This window comes from Symphalangus syndactylus, chromosome 10, assembly GCF_028878055.3.
Source record: "Symphalangus syndactylus isolate Jambi chromosome 10, NHGRI_mSymSyn1-v2.1_pri, whole genome shotgun sequence".
Taxonomy (NCBI): Eukaryota; Metazoa; Chordata; class Mammalia; order Primates; family Hylobatidae; genus Symphalangus; species Symphalangus syndactylus.
The window spans coordinates 111,807,217-111,828,603 of record NC_072432.2 but is presented as its reverse complement, the minus strand read 5'-3'; the positions used below and the strand labels follow the sequence as shown (position 1 = coordinate 111,828,603).

Sequence of the window (21,387 nt, the reverse complement as noted above, 5' to 3'; positions counted from 1 at the left end):
ACCTACGACCAGAGAAAGGACCACCCAAAATGGTACCTAGTGAGCACTCACTGGGGAGAATAGTGCCTGCTATCCACCAGGAAGACTGGAAAACTTCAAGATTTACGTGGCATTGAGTAGGGTATTCAGAAGGGACTTGCTTCAGTAGTAATGAATAATTAGCCCATGATCAAAACTACTCTGGTCTACCTAGCAATTCCTAAAAACAAGGGTAGAAAAGATCAAACTGTTTCCAAGTAACTTAACTGTGTCCTGTAATAAAGCTCAAGAATATTTATAGGAACACAAAAATGTACAGCATCCCACAAGGTATAATTTACAATGTCTGGCATCCAATAAAAAATTTCCAGACACACAAAAGAAAGAGGAAAATATGATACATAATGAGGAGATAAATCAATCAATTGAATCTGATTAAGAACTAACCACAGATGTTGGAGTTAGCAGAGAAGGATATTAAAATGGTTATTATAATTGTATTCCATATGTTCAAAAAGTTAAGCAAAAACATGAAAAGCATAAAAAGATCCAAATCAAACTTTTAATGATTAAAACTAAAATGTGTAAGATGAAAAATATACTTTCTAGAATTAGCAGCAGATTAGACATTGAGGAAGAAAAGATTAGTGAACTTGAAGGCATGGAAATAGAAGCAACCCAAAATGAAACATAGAGAGAAGACGTAACTGTTGAAAACTGGACAGAGTGTTAGGTGTGGGACAACTCAAACAGCCTAATACATGAGTAATTGAAGTCATAATGGAGGGGAAATATTTGAAGATATTATGGATGAAAATTTTCCAAACTTGATAAAAATGACAAACCCACATACATAAGAAGCATAGCAAACCCTAAGCAAAAGAAACATAAAGGAAAGAATACTAAGGCACAGAATAATAAAATGTATCAAAATGGGTGATAAATAGGAAACCTTATAAGCAGTAGAAGGAACAGGTATGTATACAGAAACAGAAATAAGGGTAACAGTAAATTTCTGTTACAAACAATGCAAAAGTAAAAAACAGTAGGGCAATATCTTGAAAGTATGGGGAGGGAAAAACTATTCTAGAATTCTATACCCACTGAAAAAAAAGTATTTCAAAAATGAAAGCAAAATAAAGACTTTTGAGACATACAAAAGCAAAATAATATATCAGTCTTGAGAAAATTGAGAAAATTGATGAAATTAATAACTCCCTAGCCAGACTGGTCAGAGAAAAAGAAGGAAGATACAAATTGTCAGTAGTAGGCATGAGAGAAATGAAACCAGGGCAAATTTTAGAAATATCAAAATGACACTAAGGGAATATTATAAACAATCTTATTTGAATAAACTCTACAACTTAGATACATTGGACAAATTCTTTGAAAGATACAAACTACCAAAGCTAACTCAAGAAAAAAATTAGGTAATATAAATGGCCCTCCACTACTAAAGAAATAAATCAATAATTATACAATTTCCCACAAAGAAATGCTGAGGTCCAGATGGCTTCACTTGATAATTCTACCAAAGATTCAAGGAAGAAATAGTGTCCATTCTACACAAATTATTGCACAAAATTGAAAAGGAGAGGACATTCTTCAACTCATTCTATGAGCCCAGAATTAAATGTCCAAAACAGATAGAGATATTACAAGAAAAGAAAACTGCAGGCCAACATCCCTCATGATCACTGATGAAAAAGTTGTTACTGAAATTTGAGCAAATTAAATCCAACACCAGGTTAAAGGATAATACATCATGACCAAGTGTGCAAGGTTTGTTTAACAATAGAAAATCAATGAATGTACTCCATAATAATAAAGAAACAAAAGAAATGTATAAACTATATGATCATCTCAATAGATGTAGAAGAAAGTATTTGACAAATATCAATATAAATTCTTTATTTGCTTTAAAAAAGGAATTTTACTGCCTTAAAAAAGGAACTTTCTCAACTTGATGAAGGGCTTCTACGAAAATATAGCTTAAAAAAAATAAGGAATAGCTAAGATCAGGAACAAAGCAAGATATCCACTCTCACCACTTCTCTTTCACATTATATTGGAATTTCTTGTCAATGCAATAAAGCAAGAAAAAGAAATAAAAGGTATCCAGATTGAAAAGAAATAAACAAAACTCTGTATTCACAAATGACATAATTATTCATGTAGAAAATCCACTGGAATCTATATTTTTGAAATAAGCTACTAGAATTATTAAATGAGTTGAGGCAATGTTGCAGGATAAAAGATCAATACATAAAAATCTACTTTATTTTATATATTAGCAATGAACCATCAGAAGTTAATATTTTGAAAACAATGCCATTAAAAATGGCCTCAAAAATATGAAATAATTAAAAATAAAAGTGTCAAAAGATGTAAAAGACCTGTGCACTGAATAACTGTAAAACATTGCTGAAAGTAATTAAAGATCACCGAAATAAATGGTGAGATATACAGTTTGTGTATTCCTCATCCAAAATACTTGGGACCAGAAGTGTTTTGGATTGTAAATTTTTTTGGATTTGGAATATTTGCATATGCATAATGAGATATCTTGGGAATGGGACCCAAGTCTAAACACAAAATGCATTTGTTTTATATACACCTTATGTACACAGCCTAAAGGTAATTTTTTTATACTTTTGTTCAGAAAACAAAGTTTGTGTATATTGAACCATAAGAAAGCAAAGGTGTCAGATGTGTAATTTTCCACTTGTGGCATCATGTCATTACCCAAAAAGTTTCAGATTTTAGAGCATTTCAAATTTCAGATTTTCAGATTAGTGATGTTCTACCTATATTGTGTTCATTAGTCAAAAGACTCAATAATGCTAAGAAAGCCACTATTCCCAAACCAATCCATACATTTAAACCAATCCCAATTAAAATTCTAGCAGGGTTTTTTGTAGAAATTAACTGATTCTAAAATTGATATAAAAATTCAAAGGACCCAGAATAGCCAAAACAACTCTGAAAAAAAAGATGAACAAATTTAGAGAACTAACACTTATTATGAAGCTACAATAATCAAGACAGTTTGGTACTGGTGTAAAGATAGACAAATAGACGAATGGAACAGAAGAGAGTCCAGAAATAGACCCACACATATACAGACAAATGATTTTGACAAAGTTTCAAAGGCAATTCAGTAGAGAAAGATTAGTCTTTTCAACAAATGGTGCTGGAATAATTGGATATATATATATATATATATATGCAAGAAAAAAAAATAAACTTTGATCTATATCTTGCACCATAAAATTAACTCAACATGAATCATAGACCTAAATGTAAAACTTAAACCTATAAAACTTTTAGGAGAAAACTTCTGCAACTTTGATTAGGTAAAGACTCCTTAGATATGATACCAAAATCACAATCTGTAAAATAAAATATAGATAAATTGGACATTATCATAATTTTAAAACTTCTATTTTTTGAAACACACTGCTAGCAAAATGTAAAGACAAACCAGATACTTGGGAGAAAATATTTGCAAACCACATATCTGATTTAAGACTTATATCCAAAATATATTTATATATATATATATTTAAAATTCTTAAAATTCAATAATAAGAAAACAATGGACAAAAGATGCGAACAGACACTTCATCAAAGAAAACATATAGATGGCAAATAAACCTGAAAAGATTCTCAACACCATTAAGTTAAACTCACAATGAGATAGCATTATAGACCTATTAGAATGGCTAATTTTAAAAAAAATACACCACATCTGGTTTTAGCAAGAATTTGAACAACTGAAACTCTCATACACTGATGATAGAAATGTAAAATGATTCAACTACTTTGGAAAACCATTTGATAGTTTCTTAAAAAGCAAAATATACACATACATATAATCCATGCAACCTACTTCCAAGTATTTCCCCCAAGAAAATTAAAGTATCTGTCAATATAAAGATTTGTACATAAATGTTCATAGTAAATTTATCTGTAACATCCTGTGTTACTCAGGGTTCTCTAGAGGGACTGAACTAATTGGATACACATAAAGGGGAGTTTATTAAGTATTAACTCACACAATCACAGGGTACCACAATAGGCCGTTTGCAGGCTGAGGAAAAAGGAAAGCCAGTCCGAGCTCCAAAACTGAAGAACCTGAAGTCCGATGTTCGAGGTCAGGAAGCATCCAGCACAGGAGAAAGGCTGGGAGGCTGGGCCATCTAGCCGTTTCACGTTTTTCTGCCTGCTTTATATTCTCTGGAAGCTGATTAGATGGTGCCTGCCCAGGTTAAGAGTGGGTCTGCCTTTCCCAGTTCACTGACTCAAATGTTAATCTCCTTTGACAACACCCTCACAGACACCCAGGATCAATACTTTGCATCCTTCAATCCAATCAAGTTGACACTCAGTATTAACCATCACAAGTCCACCCTTTGTCAACTTGTACCCACACACATCTCCTGAGATCATACATACTCTTTCAATAAAGATATTAATAGGTCATAATTACGCTTAAGATAATACAACTATCCTTCGTAGAACTACCCTTCATAAAACCAGAAATGCACCAATCCTTAACCCAGATACTATTACCTAAAGTTAACAATACTTAAATGCTGATAGGAAGTCAATAAATCTCATGTCACATAATAAAGGAAAAAGAAAATGAAGGCTTTTTTTAGTACAAGTGTGTACATGCATAAACATCGTTTTAACAAAATTAAGAGGAAATATTCATGACAATTACAGTCCTCGTTTCTGCAACTGGTCACGTAGTCATAGCTGTTGTTGATGACTACCTTCTTCTACTACCCATTCTGTATTCTCTTTGCCTTCAGCAAGCACCTCAATAGGTCATGGTTTTTTTCCTGGTGGAGTGACCCAAATCTTCATTCCTGAAGAGTCTGGGCCATCTGTAGTCCTGCCTGAATTGGGCTGTTGTAGTTTCCCATTGACTTTAATTACAGGCATGGTAATACTAAGAGATGCCCTAATGGGTCTCCTGTATTCCATGCATACTCTTCCTTGCCTCCGTTGTGGAATAGTAGAATGATTTCATCTTGATAGTCCAGGTAAATCACCCCAGCCAACACTGTAACTCCTTTCTTAGCCTGTTGACTTAAAGGTAGGAGGAACCCAAAGTCTCCAGGTGGCAATATTAACTTCCAGTTTAATGGAATTGTTGTGTCTCCTGGTGGCAGTGTTCCTCCCTCTGGAACTAAGACCTCTAGGCCAGCAGACTGTAATGTTGTGGGAACAGGAAGCAAAACTGTTGCTAGTGGATCCCTAGCGGTGACCGTGAATGGTGATGATCAAGAGATGCCACTTCCACTTCCACCCCTTGATTCCTGGATTCACGAATCCTGGCTATGGGAGAAAGAGTACCATACACTGGACGCTGATTCAGAGCATATACAGCCTTCTGGAGAACTTTGCCCAAGCCCTGCAAAGTATTGTCGCCTAGTTGGCATTGTAATTGTGACTTCAAAAAGCTATTCTAATGTTCTATCAATCCATCTTCTTCAGGATGATGTGGAACATGGGAAGACCAGCGAATTCCAGGAGCATGAGCCTACTGACACACTTTTTTAGCCGTAAAGTGAGTGCCTTGGTCAGAGGCAATGCTGTGTGGAATACCATGACACTGGATAAGGCATTCCGTGAGTCCACAGATGGTAGTCTTGGCAGAAGCACTGCGTGCAGGATAGGCAAACTTATATCTGGAGCAAGTGTATATTCCAGTAAGGACAAACTTCTGCACTTTCCATAATGGAAGAGGTCCAATATAATCAACCTGCCACCAGGTGGCTGGCTGATCACCCCAAGGAATGTTGCCATATCAAGGGCTCAGAGTTGGTCTCTGCTGCTGGCAAATTGGGCACTCAACAGTGACCATAGCCAGGTCAGCCTTGGTGAGTGGAAGTGCATGTTGCTGAGCCCATATGCAACCTCCATCCCTGCCACCATGGCACTTTGTTCATGGGCCCATTGGGCAATGACAAGGGTGGCTGGGGAAAGAGGCTGATTGGTGTCCACAGGTCACTCTAGCCACTTGATTATTAAAATCCTCCTCTGCTGTGGTCACATGTTGGTGAGCACTCACAAGGGATATAAGTATCTTCACAGTTTTTGACCACTCAGAGAGGTCTATCCACATACCTCTTCCCCAAATTTCTTTGTCACCAGTTTTCCAATCATGCTTCTTCCATGTCCCTGACCATCCAGCCAAACCGTTGGCTACAGCCCATGAATCTGTATATAATCGCACATCTGGCCATTTCTCCTTCCATGCAAAGTGCACAACCAGGTGCACTGTTCAAAGTTCTGTCCACTGGGAAGATTTCCCTTTACTGCTCTCCTTCAGGGATGTCCTAGAAAAGGGCTGTAGTGCTGCGCCTCTCCACTTTTGGGTGGTGCTTGCAAATCATGCAGAACCATCTGTGAACCAGGCCCTAGTCCTCTCTTCCTCTGTCAACTGATCGTAGGGAACTCCCCATGAGACCATCGGTGCAGGCTGGGGGAGAGAAGGCAGGGTGGCAGAAGTGGAGACCATGGGCATTTGAGCCACTTCCTCAAATGCATGTAGGCATGTAACTTACTGTGCGTTCAGTACCTGCATGTAACTTACTTGTGCCTTCAGGACCTGCTCAAGCCCAATCATGTATATACCACTTCCATTTGATGATGGAATGCTGCTCTGCATGACCCACTTTATGGCTAGATGGATCAGAAAGCACCCAGTTCATGACAGGCAGTTCAGGTCTCATGGTGACTTCATTTCCCATAGTTAAACATTCAGTTTCCACCAAAGCCCACTAACAGTCCAAGAGCTGTCTCTCAAAAGGAGAATAGTTATCTGCAGAAGATGGCAAGGCCTTGCTCCAAAATCCTAGAGACCTCCACTGTGATTCACCTATAAGGGCCTGCCAAAGGCTCCAAACGGCATCCCTATCTACCACTGACACCACAAGCACCATTAGATCTGCTGGGTCATATGGCACAAGTGGCAGAGCAGCTTGCACAGCAGCCTGAACCTGTTGCAGAACCTTCTCCTGTTCTGGACCCCACTCAAAACTGGCAGCCTTTCAGGTCACTGGATAAATGGGATGGAGTAACACACCTAAATGAAGAAGGCGTTGCCTCCCAAATCTAAATAGGCCCACTAGGCATTGTTCCTCTTTCTTGGTCGTAGGAGGGGCCAAATGCAGCAACTTATCCTTCACCTTAGAAGGAATATCTTAACAGGCCCCACACCACTGTACCCCTAGACATTTTACTGAGGTAGGAGCTCCCTGAATTTTAGTCAGATTTATTTCCCATCCTCTGGCATGCAAATGTCTCACAAATAAGTCCAGTGTGCTTGCTACTTATTGCTCACTGGATACAATAGTCATAATGTCATCAATGTAATGGACCAGTCTGGTATCTTGTGGAACCAAAAAGTGATCAAGATATCTCCAAACAAGATTATGACACAAAGTCGGAGACTTGATATACCCCTAAGGTATGACAGTAAAGGTATATTGCTGGTCTTGCCAGGTGAAGGCAAATTGCTTCTGGTGGACCTTATGGACAGGAATGGAGAAAAAGGCATTTGCCAAATCAATGGCTGCATACCAGGTACCAAGAGATGTGCTAATTTGCTCAAGCAATGAAACCATATCTGGTACACTAGCTGCAATTCAAATCACCACTTGGTTAAGCTTACAATAATCCACTGTCATTCTCCAAGATCCATCAGTCTTCTGCAGTAGCCAGAGAGGAGAGTTGAATGGGGATGTGGTGGGGATCACCACCCCTGTGTCTTTCAAGTCCTTGATGGTGACAGTAATCTCCACAGTCCCTCCAGGGATGTGATATTGTTTTTGATTTACTATTTTTCTAGGTAGAGGCAGCTCTAATTGTTTCCATTTGGTCTTTCCCACCATAATAGCCTTCACCCTACCAGTCAGGGAACCAATGTGGGGGTTCTAGCTGCTAAGTATGCCTATGCCAATTATGCATTCTATCACTGGGGAAATGACCACAGGATGAGTCCAGGGACATGCTGTAATTCAGACCTGAGCTAAAATTCCATTAATTGCCTGACCTCTGTAAGCCCCTCGTTTAACTAGAGGACCACAATAACATTTTGGGTCTCCTGGAATCAATGCCAGCCCAGAGCCAGTGTCCAGTAGTCTCTGAAATGTCTGATCATTTCCCTTTCCCCAGTGCAGTTACCCTACTAAAAGGCTGGAAGTCTCCTTGGGGAAGGATGGGAGAAAGATTAACAGCATAAATTATCAGTAGTGTAGTGAGGTTCTTCCTCAAGGGAATCTGGTCTCCCCTTCATTCAAGGGGCTCTGGGTCTGTAAACTGGCTCAAGTCTGGAAATTGATTGAGGGGCTGTGATTCTCTGTTTTTATAATTGAACTTAGTCTTTTGTCCATTCAACCTAGAAGTTTTCTGCTTATATAAATTAAGTAGGAATGCAGTAGGCTTCCTATCAATTTCACTTCTAAGAACACCATGATTAATTATACACCAGTCAGACTATACTGATTTTTGCTTTCCCCCTACTGTCTATTACAGTAGCTATGCCCACCTTACCTTTGATGGTTGAGTGCTATCACTTGGCTCCTGCCACCTCGTGATCCAATTATTTCCACTGTATTTAAATTTTGTAGTTGAGCAACTGAAGTTCCCACTATTAGATCTGACACAGAGAGAAGAGCAATTACACGGCTCTTCAAAGATGCAGGTGCTGCCCTCACAAATCTATTTTGCAAGGCATTTGTCAAGGATATATCTTCTGGACCCTCCCAGCTGGAATGAGTAGGCCTAAAGTGACTAACCCACTCCACCACCCCAATCTCCCTAAGCCTTTGGATCCCTTCCTCTACATTAAACCAAGGGAGATCAGGCACTTCCAACTTGTTCACAGTGGGCCATCTTTTAATCCATATTTCAGCTAACCAAGCAAATATACTATTAGAATCTTTTTTAACTCCCTGAACTGCAACATTTAATGCAGAGTTCCTACCTATTGGGCCCAAATCAAAAAATTCAGCCTGGTCCAACTCTATGTTCCTTCCACCATTATCCCACACACTTAATATCCATTCCCATGCTTGTTCTCCAGATTTCCACTTATATAAATTAGAAAACTCAAGTAGTTCTTTTTGAGTGTAGTGCACCTCCTCATGGGTCACACCCTCAACCTCACCTCTAGGGGACTGCCAGGACTTTAGTCTAGTTATAGGTCTAGAAGCAAACAGGGGTGTTGGGAGTGGCTCCTGAGAAGAATCAACATTATCTTACAGGGAAACTGCCTCATGGGAGGCCATCACTGTTGCTTCAGGCAGCGCAGTGTTTATCTCCTCAGACAAAGGTGGAAAGGCTGATGGCTGCATGGGTCAGGGAGGGGATATTGCCACTACTGGGAATGGGGAAGCTGTTTCTTCTGGCAAAAAAGGTTCATCAGAGTTTACAAACTCAGTGTCCCCAGCTTCATCAGGGTCCTCCTACACATCCCCATTCCAAGTTGCAGGGTCCCATTCTTTTCTAATCAATGCCCTCACTTTAACAGTAGACACCTGGTGAGGCTGTGCATACACCTTTCATTGCAGATCAACCACTCTCACAGGAGTTTGTGTCTGTTTTTCCACAATTTCAGCCCTTTCTCTACAGGAGATAAGACTCTCGCTGAGGGCAATCTTAGCAGATATGAGACTCAGTATCTGCTTCTGAGACCGGGAGTTGGAATCCCTGAGTATATCATTTTCTTTCATCACCTTGTCCACTGAACTTAGAAGGAACAAACCAGCTTCATTATGTTCCTTGGTTCTCCACATATGGTCAAAGGTATTATGTATAGAGTCACTAAACTCCTTCCCTCTCACAAGCAATGAATCAGGAGTGTCAAATGCATTTATTTTGCATAACTCTCTAAATAGTTCATGCTAAGGACTATCAGTGTTCTCCATACTATTAGAAGTAGAGTCCTTAGCATTTTGGGGTCTAATCATATTAAGAAGCCAACTCCAAAAACCCCAAAACTAACAAAATAACTCCATCCTTAATGTTCCTCTAACACCACTCCTGGTACCAAAATCTGTATTAGTCAGAGTTCTCTAGAGGGACAGAGCTAATAGGATAGATACATATGATGTGAAGGGGAGATTATTAAGTATTAACTCACATGATCACAAGGTCCCACAATAGGCCATCTGCAAGCTGAGGAGCAAGGAGAGCCAGTCTGAGTTCCAAAATTGAAGAACTTGGAGTCCGATGTTCGAACTCAGGAAGCATCCAGCGTAGGAAAAAGATATAGGCTGGGAGGCTAGGCCAGTGTAGCCTTTTCACGTTTTTCTGCCTGCTTTATATTTGCTGGCAGCTGATTAGATGGTGCCCACCCAGATTAAGAGTGGGTCTTCCTTTTCCAGTCCACTGACTCAAATGTTAATCTCCTTTGGCAACACCTTCACTGACACATGCAGGATCAATACTTTGCATCCTTCAATCCAATCAAGTTGACACTTACTATTAACCATCACAAATCCCACAACTGTAAACAGCACAAGTGTTCAGCATAGAAAAATGGAAAAACAAACTGTCATATAGCCTCACAGTGGAATAATACCCAGCAATGATAGAAGAATGAACTAATGATACAAGCAACAACATAGATGAGTCTCAAAATAATTATGCTGCATGAAACATGCCAGACTCTCCTGCCCTCCAGAAATACATACTGTTAGATTCTACTCATAAGTTTCTAGAAAACACAAACTAGCATATTGTGATTAAAAAAAAAATTCCTGTCTCATTGATCTGTCTAATATCAACAGTGGGGTGTTAAAGTCTCCCACTATTATTGTGTGGGAGTCTAAGTCTCTTTGTAGGTCTCTAAGAACTTGTTTTATGAATCTGGGTGCTCCCGTATTGGGTGTATATATATTTAGGATAGTTAGCTCTTCTTGTTGCATTGATCCCTTTACCATTACCTTCTTTGTCTTTTTTGATCTTCGTTGGTTCAAAGTCTGTTTTATCAGAGACTAGGATTGCAATCTCTGCTTTTTTTTTTTTTGCTTTTTATTTTCTTGGTAAATATTCCTCCATCCCTTTATTTTGAGCTTATGTGTGTCTTTGCATGTGAGATGAGTCTCCTGAATACAGCACACTGATGGGTCTTGATTCTTTATCCAATTTGCCAGTCTGTGTCTTTTAATTGGGGCATTTAGCCCATTTATATTTAAGGTTAATATTGTTATGTGTGAATTTGATCCTGTCAACCTGATGCTAGCTGGTTATTTTGCATATTAGTTGATTCAGTTTATTCATAGTATCATTGGTCTTTACATTTTTGTGTGTTTTTGCAGTGGCTGGTACCAGTTTTTCCTTTCCATATTTAGTGCTTCCTTCAGGAGCTTTTGTAAGGCAGGCCTGGTGGTGGCGAAATCCCTCAGCATTTGCTTGTCTGGAAAGGATTTTATTTCTCCTTCGCTTATGAAGCTTAGTTTGGCTGGATATGAAATTCTGGATTGAAAATTCTTTTCTTTAAGAATGTTGTGGCTGGGCGTGGTGGCTCATGCATGTAATCCCAGCACTTTGGGAGGCTGAGGCGGGCAGATCACCAGGTCAGGAGAGTGAGACTATCCTGACTAATAGGGTGAAACCCCGTCTCTACTAAAAATACAAAAAAAAAAAAAAAAAATATATATATATATATATATTAGCTGGGTGTGGTGGGGGGCACCTGTAGTCCCAGCTACTCGGGAGGCTGAGGCAGGAGAATGGTGTGAACCCAGGAGGCAGGGCTTGCAGTGAGCTGAGATGGCCCCACTGCACTCCCGCCTGGGTGACAGAGCGAGACTCCATCTCAAAAAAAAAAAAAAAAAAAAAAAAAAAATGTTGAATATTGGCTCCCACTCTCTTCTGGCTTGTAGGGTTTCTGCAGAGAGATCGCTGTTAGTCTGATGGGCTTCCCTTTTTGGGTAACCTGGCCTTTCTTTCTGGCTGCCCTTAACATTTTTACCTTCATTTCAACCTTGGAGAATCTGATGACTATGTGTCTTGGGGTTGCTATTCTCGAGGATTATCTTAGTGGTGTTCTCTGTATTTCCTGAATTTGAATGTTGGCCTGTCTTGCTAGGTTGGGGAAGTTCTCCTGGATAATATCCTGAAGTGTGTTTACGAACTTGGTTCCATTCTCTCCTGTCACTTTCACGTATACCAATCAATCATAGGTTTGGTCTTTCACATACGGTCTTTTCCATATTTCTTTGAGGCTTTGTTTTTTCCTTTTCATTCTTTTTTCTCTAATCTTGTCTTTATGCCTTATTTCGGTAAATTGATCTTCAATCTCTGATATCATTTTTTCTGCTTAATCAATTCAGCTATTGATACTGGTATATACTTCAAGAAGTTCTCGTGCTGTGTTTTTCAGCTCCATCAGGTCATTTATATTCTTCTCTAAACTGGTTATTCTAGTTAGCAGTTCCTGTAACCTTTTATCAAGGTTCTTAGCTTCCTTGCATTGGGTTAGAACATGCTCCTTTAGCTCAAAGGAGTTTGTTATTACCCACCTTCTGAAGCGTACTTCTGTCAATTCATCAAATTCATTCTCCATCCAGTTTTGTGCCCTTGCTGGACAGGAGTTGCGATCCTGTGGAGGAGAAGAGGCATTCTGGTTTTTGGAATTTTCAGCATTTTTGCACTGTTTTTTCCTCATCTTTGTGGATTTATCTACCTTTGGTCTTTGATGGTGGAGGCTGAAGACCTTTGGATGGGGTTTCTGTAGGGGAGTCCTTTATATTGATGTTGATGTTGTTGCTTTCTGTTTGCTAGTTTTTCTTCTAACAGTCAAGCCCCTCTTCTGCAGGTCTGCTGCAGTTTGCTAGAGGTCCACTCCAGATCCTGTTCACCTGAGTATCACCAGCGGAGGCTGCAGAACAGGAAGGATTGCTGCCTACTCCTTCCTCTGGAAGCTTTGTCCTGGAGGGGCACCAGCCTGATGCCAGCTGGAGCTCTCCTGTATGAGGTGTCTGTCGACCCCTGTTGGGAGGTTTCTCTCAGTCAGGAGGCACAGGGATCAGGAACCCACTTGAGGAGGCAGTCTTTCCCTTAGCAGAGCTGGTGCATGTGCTGGGAGAATCTCTCTTGTCAGGATCAGCTGCTCTCTTCAGAGCTGGCGGACAGGAATGATTAAATCCGCTGAAGCCCACAACTACCCCTTCCCCTAGGTAGTGTGTCCCAGGGAGATGGGGGTTTTGTCTGTAAACCCCTGACTGGGGCTGTTACCTTTCCTTCAGAGATGCTCTGCCCAATGAGGAGGAATCTAGAGAAACAGTCTGGCCACAACTGCTTTGCTACACCCAGGCCAGACCTCCCAGCCTTATTAGTTCAGCCATTGTGGAAGACAGTGTGGTGATTCCTGAAGGATCTAGAACCAGAAATACCATTTGATCCAGCAATCCCATTACTGGATATATACCCAAAGGATTATAAATCATTCTACTATAAAGACACATGCACATGTAGTTTTATTACAGCACTGTTTACAGTAGCAAAGACTTGGAACCAACCCAAATGCCCATCAATGATAGACTGGATAAAGAAAACGTGGCACATATACACCATGGAATACTATGCAGCCATAAAAAAGAATGAGTTCATGCCCTTTGCAGGGACATGAATGAAGCTGGAAGCCATCATCCTCAGCAAACTAACACAAGAACAGAAAACCAAACGCTGCATGTTCTCACTCATAAGTGGGAGTTGAACAGTGAGAACATATGGACTCAGGGAGGGGAACATCACATACTGGGGCCTGTCAAGGGGCAAGGGGAGGGAAAGCATTAGGACAAATACCTAATGGATGGCAGGGCTTGAAACCTGGATGACAGGTTGATGGGTGCAGCAAACCACCATGGCACATGTATAGCTATGTAACAAACCTGCACATTCTGCACATGTATCCAAGAACTTAAAGCAAAATTAAAAAATTAAAAACAAAAAATAAAAATAAATACTTTACAAGATCTTGGGGAAAAAAACAGATCAGTGGTTGACTGGGGCTGGGACGTGGCCATGAGGAGAGACAGAAGAAAAGGATACAAAGGAGCATGAGGAAAGGTCTGGGGGTAGTGGAAATTTCCATTATCTTGATTACGTTGACATTTCGTGTGTGTAAACAGAGGTCAAAACTTACCAAACTGTACACTTCAAATATGTATTATTGGTGTTATTGCAGTTATTCCTCAACAATGCTGATAAAAAGTTTAAATATGAAATAAGTGGGATTGATTCTTCCTTTTATACAAGAATAAAGATTGAAATGGTGTCTTTGATGACCCAACAAATAATCCTCAGGCAGAAACCTTGAGAGGAAACAAGATTTGTCTAGAAGTACAACTAATTCCTCTGTACCAAAAGCTAAAATAGGTAAGGTTGTATCTAGGTGTTTGGAGCATGAATGTTTATTTCAGGGTTAATCTTTAAGAAAAGATATACAAACTCAAAAATATGATATTGAGTACAAAAGTGATTATTAATATAGAATAAGAAACCAGAAAATCTTTCAATCTTAAAGACCAACAAAAACTACAAATATCACAAAACTCATGAAAAATATTTTATTACCTAACCACTTAACACACTGTTTTACAGCTTTATTGAAGTACAATTAATAAAAAATAAGTGCATCTTATAAAATATTTGTATATTGAATATATACAATTTGATGAGTTTGAAAATACACATACACCCATGATACCATTACCACAAGCAAGGTAGTAAACATATCCACAATCTCCAATAGTTTCCTCGTGCCCCTTTGCTTTTCTGCATGTGATAAGAACACTTAATGTAAGATCTATCCTCTTCACAAATTTTTAAGTGCACAATACCACATTATTAACTATAGGCACTATGTTGTATAGCAAATCTCTAAAATGTATTTATCTTACATAACTATAACTTTATACCCATTAAAGAACTCAAAAGCAGAAAATAGAATGGAGGGTTCCAGAAGACGAGGAGTTGTTAATCTACTTGTTAACACTTTTTTATGCAAACTCTTCGATAACCTTTTCATAAGATGATGATTTTTGTAACATTGTCTATAAGAAAATATAAAGATAATTCATTCTTTCTTATACACACACACATACACACACACACACAGCATCAATAATTGTATATGCAGTATTATTTGTTATATTCCTGACAGGAAACTAACTTTCTTTTTCGCTTCATATTGATGAGAACTGAATCGTCAGCTGGCAGCTTTATATTTCAGATAATTGGAAGAATTTCCATAGACTAGCATCTGTCTCTACATTTCACCAGAGGTTTCTCTTCACTACACATATACTTCTAGTGCTAGACATTCTTAGTATCCATTCATATCCTGATAAAATCTCTGACCAAGCAGGTTCTTGTCACGATGCCAGGTGAGTTGGCACAGTTGAAAGAATATGTGTTCCTAGAAGGCAATCCTACACTGAGATGTCTACCAATACCTTAAATAAATATGGGAGTGTCTATGACATATATAAATATACCTAACTTTAATTGCATTCACAATAGAACTTTCCCTTAGCCAGCGTCCAAAAATTTCTGTGGTCATTCCCCTATTATCTAAACCAAGTAAAAATATAATGGACGAGGGAGGATTATAGTGGGGAAAAATACAGTAGTCTTGACCAACTGCAGTTAAAATATTTAGCTTTTCAAGTTTTTGAAAAATCATATAACCATATGAACACATTGCTAGGGTCTCTCTCAAAGCCTTGGAAACGCCCCTCCAAGTGAGGGATCCTGAAGCTTAATCTTTCTTAGTTTCACAGTAAAATGACCTTTGAAATGAGTCATTATTACTTCTTCCTACACCTTATTTTCTCTGTACTGTTTGCTTTTTTCTTTACAGTGATTCCTCAGTTTTCCTCAGTTTCTTAATTTTCTCAGGATATACTGATAGGGATCTGGATTTATATGTAATACATATGACACCTTGAAAACTGTAGCTATGTATTCTTATCACATTTAGGGGAAAGAGTGGAGATAACAAGGAATTATCACAATAAGGGAAAATATATTTTGCTTAATCTATGTTAATATATTTTAATGTCACACAGGGAAATGAATGTGTACATACATTTTTCTAAATTAAGCATATATAAATAATTTGAAAACTTTACTTATCAAACTTAGACCCCAGTTTTTATTATTCCTACTGGAATTAAAACTTCAATTAACTAGAATTATTAGAAAAAGGCATCGTTTAATTAGTTTTTTTTTTCTGCCTAACTTAAAATCACTAACCAAAACATTCTTTGTTTTTATTCTGTATTGCTCAGAATCTTTGTAAATTTTAAGTGGGCAAGTTTTTTCACTTAGCAAGGAGAATAGCCTGAATGTAATCTTCTTTGATTAATTAGGTTGCTGAATTGTTTCAGGAGTGTGATTGTGGAAGTCAAGTCTCATCATACAAGAGATTTGGAAGATGCAAATGTTTTTAATGAAGGAATAGTCCTGGGGAGTGCCTGTACTACTTACAACTCTTTATGTTGAAATTGACACGAACCCCATAAAGTAGCTCAAACTACGAGTTGTTGTTTGAGCAAATATGTTTACAATTGAGCCCAGAAGCAGCTCTTACTTCAGATAAGGATTGATCCAGGAGTCCAAAAGTTGTTGTTTTGACCCTGAATTCCCTCTGTCTTCTGCCCCAGTGGCTTAAAACTAAGGCTCTACACAGTGGTTGCCACACCAGAAACAGGCTGTCTCCTATAGGTAAAAAAATGTTTCCACCATTTCAGAACTCACATTCTTTTGCAACACAGTTAAAGAAGGGAGCTTCTCATTCCAAGGTGACAAGCAAATATCTCCTTCTATCTCATTGGCTCTGATTGAGCTACCTACTTATCTCTGAGCCAGGCAGTATGGGAGGGGGAAATGAGGGAGAGGAATATAATACAGTGGTTGGCCTAAGTCAATCTGGGCTCACTCCTAAGACAGGTGGTGGGGTCAATTCCATACAAACTAAATGTCTGTGATGGGGTGTGGTATGGTGGACAGGTAGTGAAGATAAAATTTTCCAAAGGAAAATAATGGTAAGGGAGAATGGATGTCAGGCACACTACCAACAAATATCCACCACAACATCCATGAAAAGGCTCTTGAATTTAGGGTCAGACAGTCCAGAGTTTACAACCTGTCTTAGATTGTTTTGTGCTGCTGTAACAAAATACCAGTATCTGAGTAATTTCTAAAGAAAAAAAATATTTATCACGGTTCCATAGGCTAAGTCCAAGATTGAGGAGCTGGATCTGATTAGGGCCTTCTTGTGGCATCATCCCATGGTAGAAGGCAGAAGGGCAAGAGAGGGCAAGCGACAAAGAGGACCAAACGTGGCCTTTTATAATGATCTCACTCCTGTGAAAGCTGGATTAATCCATTCATGAGGGTGAAGCTCTCATGGCCTAATCTACCTCTTACTAGTCCTACCTCTTACTACTGTTACAATGGCAATTAAATTTTAACATTAATTTGGGAGGAGACATTCAAACCACAGCACAACCCAATTCTATCATTTATTATTTACAGGACTTCCAGCAAGCTGACTTCTTTACATCTATTTCCTCTTCTGTAGAATGGTAATAATAACATCCCAAGGTTGTTATGGAGGCTACATAAGATAATATAAATACAATAAATAATATAGTGTCCAATACACAGTAGGTGCTAACAATAATTGTTGCTCTTGTACAAATTCTTCAATCCTATGAAAGCCTGCTATTAAAATGGAAGGAAGGAAAATTCTCTTTCACAGAGCACAAGTCACCACTCTGGTTAAAGGAAAAGCAATTTCAGGGAACATTTGACTTTTGACAATTGGCTTTACCCAATGTGTAGAAAATCCTCTAACAAACCTCTACTGAGAGGCACAGTAGGATGGAAATATTTCTGGAGTTCCAAATTCAAAATGGAATTCATTTTTTTCCAGAGAAATAGTGATCTGGTGATCGAGTTCCTCCAGTAACTCAGAACTATTAATTTAGTCCACAGTGTAGCTAAAAAATAGTAACTTCACAGGTAAATTTGGTGTGATTACAGTGATATTCTGCCCCCAAATAATGATATCTACACCAGAATGTTGATGGGGAAAACACATTTGTAAGTGACTTCAAAATAAATTTTTAGTATACACCCCATTATAAAATAGTGAGCTAGTTTAAAGTCTGGCTGCAGTACATACCATCTCAACACATCATTGAGAGTGTTTATGTATATATATCTATATGTATGTGTGTGTATATATAGAGAGATATGTGTGCATGTGTGTGTGTGTATATATATATATATATATACATAAATCTAAGTTGGACTAGGCAGAAAATTTTCAGGGGCAGGGTCTATGGGTGCATAGAGGACATCAAGACAACAGAATATTCAATGATATGTGCCACTTCACAAGGTACTGTCAAAGTCCATTCCCTTTGCTATCTGAACAGTCATTGACTCTGTGCCACATTGTTGCATCACCAAATGTTATTTCTTGTACTTCTACATAAAATGCTCTTTTACATATAAAATGTCTTGGAAATGTTTGTCTTTGGGGGAGAAAGGACATAAGTGAAAAAGAGAGTTCTCGTTAACGAGCAAACTACTAAACCAGACCAGTACATGTTTCTGCCCTAATACAACAATTAATATGATAGTTTCTAGAAGGCCATCAGGTTTCCTGGCATCCTCAGCTACAATGAAGTTCGCTGCTTTATTTTATTAATTCACGGCTCTCCCTCTGTGGAAGGTTGCATGTGTGAAGCAGCTGTGTTCAAGGTAACATCTCATACATTTGCACAGCATGACAGACTGTGCTCACATCTTTTCTTTTTTTCTTTTCTTTTCTTTTTTCTTTTCTTCTCTTTTTTTTTTCTGTTTTATTTTCTTTCTAATTTGAGTTTATAGGATTTCACTCTAGTGCTCAATAGCCCTTTTGGCCAGGGAACACTTTCTTCAATCCATCCTAAAATCCTCGTGCTATAATAGCGAATAGTTTTCTTTTTAAATTCGCTATGTTGAAATTTGAGCACAGCTGGCCAATCTATTCTGTGTTAAACCCTTTCATGAACTTGAAGATCATTATTAAGTTTCCTCAGTCTTCCCTTCTCCTGGCCATAGAATAATCCCCACTCATTTGCTATAACATTTCTTAGTTACAAACTATTTTATCATCTCTGTTTTTTTTTCTGTTTACCCTATCCCAAGTTCTCCTATCCTTCCTGCACTTCACCCCTTACTTTGGTTAGGAGGCTGACCAGGAGGTAGTATAATAAGGAGAGAATAACGTGACGGTGGACATGGCCTTCAGACAGACCAGGATTTGAATCTTGGCTCTGTTGCAGACCTTTTTTTAAACACTCTTACAAATTACTGAACACTTCAGTTCCTTCGTATGTAAAATAGAGATAATTCTAAGGGTATTGTGAGAACTAAATAGCTTTCTACACACACTCACACACACAGCTTTCTAGGCACCACCAAATGCTCAATAAATGCTTAAAATGATGTAGTAGTCAGTGCAGTGACCCACCCAGGTTTCCCTGAATTCCTTTACTGTTTCCTGAATTTCTTCCTAGGTCCAGGACTCTTATTTCCAATGGCCTGTCCATTTGTCTGTTTTTAGAGGATTACCCTATGGCTGTGAGAGAAGTAATTGGGAGTTTACATGGCCCTTGGATGTTCTTAGCTACGACTGATAATGCAAGTGTATGAAAACCTAAGTTCCTCCCAGTTGCTTTATGGCAGACAGCTCAATTTAGGCTCTAAGGTTCCCTTGTAGATTTAGGCCAAAGCTCCCTGCTATGAGACTTGGCCAAAAATAGCACACTTTACTTGACTTCCCTTTTTCTCTCCTCATGCCCCCACTCCCTTACTGACTTCTTCTGGGGGAACTTTCTTAATGAGTCATTTATTCACAAATTCTCATCTGCTTCTGGGTAATTTTTAAGACATGGACCAATATAATTATTATTCTCACCTCCACATAGTGCAGTTTGTTCAAATGCTTCTGTTTAAGAGAGAGAATATTGATTTTTACTCAAGTAGACAAATTTTCTGAAAAAATTCCCAACAAGGCAACTTTAACTCATCACACCACAGATGAAATGTAGAGCATAGTGAATTTAGTGAATTATGAGAAGTAAAGGAGGTTTAGTGAATTATGAGAAGTAAAGCAGGTGGCATAGGCATTTATAAGATAATTCATAATAATTCACTCTTTAGAAATTGTTTTCCTTTCCCCACTTTGTTTCTGTACTGCTGAGCCTACAAGGAATAAAACATTTTCTAGTCTGTGAACTGGATTCTGCTCAACATCGAGAAAATGCGGTTTCAGTATGTCTCATCTCCTTTCCTCCCTTCCAAGAGAGCTAGGACTAAAGACAGCATCTCGAGATGTTGCAACAAGTCCCCTTACCTGAGCCACTGTGACAAAGGAGACATGAGAATCCAACAACTGAGAGCCAAGCACAGTGCAGCTGGAGCAGGAAGAGAAAAGTTGAGATCCTACAGAGGCAGGTTAAGGGCAAGAACAATGAAGAACCTTCAAGAAGCATCCAGAGTAATTGCCAGCCAGTCCCTGGGGTCATGGCATATGTGGTGGCACATCAGCCTATCTCAAAAGTTCGACCACAGAGATTTTAGAGCTAAAGACCACCCAGGATGAGAGGGGGAGGTGTCTATTGAACATCAGTATCAAGCCAACCACATCACTCCCAATGGGGTCATTAAGGGACTTAAGTATATTGTTTTTCTCATGGATTATCTCTTTGTTTCTATTCTCTCCTCTGTACCCCACTCCTAGATAGGTCACAAATTAAAAAGTAAGTTTTCTGTCACTAACCTCAAAGACGAAATCAAATAACCAACAGGAATCAGTATGTTTAATGTTCCCCTCTGTAATCAAGTAATATCCAAGTGCTTACTTGCTACCTCCACTTGAATATCTAATAGACATCTTACTCTTAACATGTCCAAAATCAGTGTCTTTACATACACATGCCACAAAAAACCCTCCTCCAGTCTTCCCCACCTCAATTCATTGAATCTCCATTCTACCAGTTACTTAGATTCATATCTTGGTGGTAGCCATAACCACACCTATCCTATACTACATAAGCTTCGTGACAGCCTTCTCTAAGTGGCTGCATTTCGGTTAGTTGAGACTACCAAAAATGCAATTCCAAACATGTGGAGCAGCACTATCTTTATTTTTCACCTGTATTTGCCTTTCTTGCATCTCATGGGGGGAAGTTCTATAGTTTTCCAACTTTGATTACTCCCTTCCATCTCTCTTCCCTTTTTCCAATTCTGGTTTACACCAGACGGACCTTGGGGCATTCTAAAAAATCAAAGGGATATACTTTTCTTTAGCCAAGA

General features: G+C 38.8%; 1 long non-coding RNA gene across 1 annotated transcript in view; it reads right to left on the bottom strand.

Moving 5' to 3' along the window:
* The window catches only part of LOC129491358 (uncharacterized), a 175,194-nt gene that overhangs the window by 103,126 nt on the left and 50,681 nt on the right, over positions 1–21,387 (bottom strand). The gene's annotated exons all lie outside the window — the stretch shown is intronic.